Here is a 4,374-nt window from a genome sequence, read left to right as displayed (position 1 = left end):
GCTCGCATTCGAGCCCCAACCCCGGGCCTGGCTCCAGGGTGGGGCCCCGGCTGCGCCATGCTGGGCGACGTCATGGTCCTTGATTTTAATCTATTCATAAAGGGCTTTTGAACCACTTTTAGTCTGACTCGTCACCTAGGACCTGTTTGCCATGGGAGACCCTACCAGGGGCATATAGCCCCCGACAACATAGCTCCTAGGATCACTCGGGTACTCAAACCCCTCCATCACAATAAGGTGGCGGTTCAAGGAGGGGTACATTTCATACATTCAATAAAAACATCCGACAAAAGAGAAATGCTCTAAAGTATTGCACCCAGAGTCACTTTCCATGCCTCTAGTGCCAGTCACTTAAATGTGATTTCCTGAAAGTCTGTGAACAAACTACCCAGTGTCCCACAATAACACCTACCACTATACCGATGCCGTTGTCTGTTTGATAACACAACTTACCTCATCACTTCTCTCTTTCTGCCATAGGTATTCTGTCTTTGCTGATCTCAAACTCTGATACCTGTTTAGAAAACAAATATGTCAACTTTTAAAATTTTGTCTATGCACCTACTAAGAATGAACAAAACAAACAAAGTGCAGTGATTAAACAAATCATAGGTAGTTACTGTATTGAATAACATTACACTTAGTCTACATTCAAACCTGTTCTTCTCTCCCCACTTGGCTTGACCTCCCATCTCCTTCCCATACCACTACCCCCATATTGACTACAATGAGTATAGTGTGTTGCATGAGGTGAAGCATTAAACTAAAGTCCTTAAAGTTCAAGATATGGGGTAACTCATAACATAATATCTGATGGCGGCGGGTGCTGCCTTTAAACTATAAACAATTGTTTTGAGCTGCATTTTTAAGCTAGTTAAGGATAGTTTAACTGTTAGGCTAACTTTCCTTCCTACTTTCCAAATATAGTTACAATAAGTGAACACCTCTAAATGATTCAAGCTAATGTAACGCTTTATTGAAACATTTTATTACTGTGGACCGTGTTCAGACCTGAATTGTCCTGCGTGTTCTTTTATGAAGAATAGTCAAGGTCAAATCTGTCTTTAAGATATTTATTACAATATTCAGGAAAAGCAATACAGAGCTCTGGGTTCCATCTATTCTGAAGCCCTACCGAGCAACAAAGCATGGTTCAGTCTTTCTTCAGGAAAGAGGAACCCCTATTCTTCCTGAACCCAGTCTTTTATACAATTCTGTGAATGTACAAATGTAGGTAGATCTGACTCCATCCGTGTTGTTCGTCATCCTCATTCCTTGTTTGGTTCGTTCGACCTCGTTCTGACTCCTCATTGGTGTTTTTGTTGTTGGGCAGACTGGATCTGCGAATTCTGAGAACAACATCCTGATCTCCCAAGTCCTGAGCATTTGTACATAGTACACATAGACGATTGGTTGTCATGTCAGTGGCCCTGTGACCCTGCCTTGTGGTTTCCTGTCTGATACTTCCAGCCTACACATGTTCCATTATTATCAGCTCTGAGTCTTCTGTATTCTTAAAGACAAGTTAAATGGTTAAATGAAAGGCAATTATAAAGCACATGATACTGAAATAAACATGTAAATATTATTTGCTAATACAGATTATAACATTGATTATAGAAGGCTTAAGCATTTCCTATAATGTTGATAAAGGTTGATAATATAAGACCAAACATAAAAGAACTTTTACCCACTTCTTACAACACTTTTGCAGACAGTTTAGTCATCTCAGCAATCATAGTCTGCACTGGTTTGGTTTCCGGTTGACCTGAGTCTCCTGCACTTTCACACACACAAGCATTTCAAGTGCATAGGTTAAGTTATTATAAAGGTCAAGCTGGTTAAACAATCTTTTAAAACAGTTAACAAGCACTAGCGATTTATTTTATAATTATGCTAAGCCTTTTTTTTAACAACCATCTTATTACCTTTAAATCATGATTTGATTAGCATTAATCTCCCCCCCACGGCACGATGGATCTTCATGTAACGTACTGTAGGAATACAGGGATTTGGGCATTGCCTCAGACCTCTTTCTGATGCACTTCAGTGTGTTTGTATATCGTTCTCACATTCACACTGAAAACCCAGAGTACTTTTTCTGTAAGATAAATATGGAAAGGAACTAGCAGCGCCTTTAATTTGAAATACATGCGGGCTGGCCTGGTTAGCACTGTTGCCTCCCAGCAAGAACTTCCGGGTTCAAGCCCTTGGCCGACCCGGGGCCTTTCTGTGTGGAGTGTGCATGTTCTCCCCGTGCCCACGTGGCTTCCTCCCTCAGTCCAGAGACATACAGGTTAGGTTCATTGACGACTCTAAATTGCCCATAAGAGAGAGTGTGTGTGTGTGTGTGTGTGTGTGTGTGTGTGTGTGTGTGTGTGTGTGTGTGTGTGTGTGGTTGTTTGTCTACATGTTGGCCCTGTGATAGACTGGTGACCTGTCCAAGGTGTACCCTCCTCCTCATCCCCATCCCCGTGACCCTATCCCTATAAATGGGTGGGTTCCATGTTGATCAATCAGGCGGGACATTCATCGTGCTCCAAACCACGCATCATAGACGCACAAACTCGGGAATGTGATCGGGAATATTAACAGCAATGACTGTGGAAAGTAAAAAGGCGTTTAAAAAAGATATAGGGTAGCCTATACACAATCTCAGATTTGTGATTCATCCCATATTTAGGTTACCGACAGTACCATGTTATTTATGTAGTTTGTACTGTATATTAACAAGAAATAATTGTAGTAATCTGAAATTCTGTAGGCTATGTCAGGTATGAAAATCAGTGATGGCTGCCTCAATAATCCTACATTTTTCTCAGGATGTTATGTATTTATTTGAAGTCTATAATCACTATTGGTAAATTTATTTGGTCCAAATAGTTTTGAATCCTAGTCAGTCTTTTGGTTCATACTTTTTTGATAAAATTGGTCATAGTTTCATAAAACAAAATCACTGGTCCTTTTCAGTATATAAATTATAACCCTGGCAGTTTACAAACAGCTTTTCCTTTGTTTCTTTGAAGGTGGTAGCCTATACTGTATACAGTAATAGAGTAATGATGTCTGATAGGAAAACATGTTTGCTAGCAGTAATCTGGAAAAACATGGATGTACCAGGGGAACTTCAGCCACAGTATCAACTAATACCGTGAAAACATTTTCAGTGTGGATAAATGGGTCGCTGCTGAATGGCTAATTTCTATAATTTTTGCAGTACATTGCAATAAGTTAATCAAGCAATGTCCTTGTGTGGCACATGGAGAAGAATAAGAAGATGCTGTGGTAGCCAATCAGTAATCATGTGTGTAGTATGTCTGAAAACTATAAATCTTGTGCAAAAATTGACAATTTGTGAGCTGAACACTGAACTTTTATTTGTAGAAAAAATCTTGAGTTTCATTCACACTGTAGACTATTGTGAATGACAGTGTTTTGGCTAAAGTTTTACATGTGGGCTACCTTTGCATGCACACTGCCTATATATTTTAATTGAAATGGTACTACTCTATATTTGTAATGTCATCCACCAGGTAATAGTTTCAGACTAGACTGTGGATGCTGATTGCTGAAGAATTGCCCTGAAAATGCTGAAATGGCTGAAATCCGTAGCTTGGTGGTTAATGCCACTGACTTTGGTACGACTTCATCATGCCTTTTTGTGTTGTGATCTGCCGCTATATAGAAAATAAAATTAACTTCACCTTCAAGGGGGGGCAGGACACTAATATTGCCCTAATATTGCTGCAAATAAGATACAAAACACTGACACAGTGACATTCATATATCTTTCTCCCAGAGCCTGCAGTCCTACTGGCAGTGCTGGTGTTAGGGCCCTTTATGTACACCAGAGGCCCTCAACTCCATCTCTGGATGGACATGGTCAACACTCCAGAGGAGCCAGTGAAGCTGTGGCACGGATTGGGCAGATACATTTAAGCAACCAAACATGAACAGATCCACAAACACACATGTGCATGTACATAGACACAGATTCAGAAATAAGGGACAGTGATGCAGAACTCAAGTCCAACTCGAGTTCTGATTTTCAGGACTTTACTTGAGCATTGACTGCAACTCACTTTGTAATTGCATGTGATTTTTACTTCCATTCTAAATAGAATAAATGAATGTATTAACGTTATGGCATTCTCATAATACAGACATTGAAAAATCTACCGTTTCCCCTTAACACATCTGTGGGCAGAATGGTCTCCATCATGCGATTCGGTATCAAGCTGTTATAATATATTAATGGGACGTACAAGGGTTGAATTTAGTTTATTGTTATAATCGGTCCTAATAGTGTTTGTGTCTGGTTTGGCACCATGAAGATAAACGAGAACACTCTATTGGAGGGACACAAAGTTGTGT

Source organism: Monopterus albus, unplaced genomic scaffold (genome assembly GCF_001952655.1).
Source record: "Monopterus albus unplaced genomic scaffold, M_albus_1.0 scaffold5.1, whole genome shotgun sequence".
In the NCBI taxonomy this organism is placed as follows: domain Eukaryota; kingdom Metazoa; phylum Chordata; class Actinopteri; order Synbranchiformes; family Synbranchidae; genus Monopterus; species Monopterus albus.
This window is presented reverse-complemented; position numbering follows the sequence as displayed.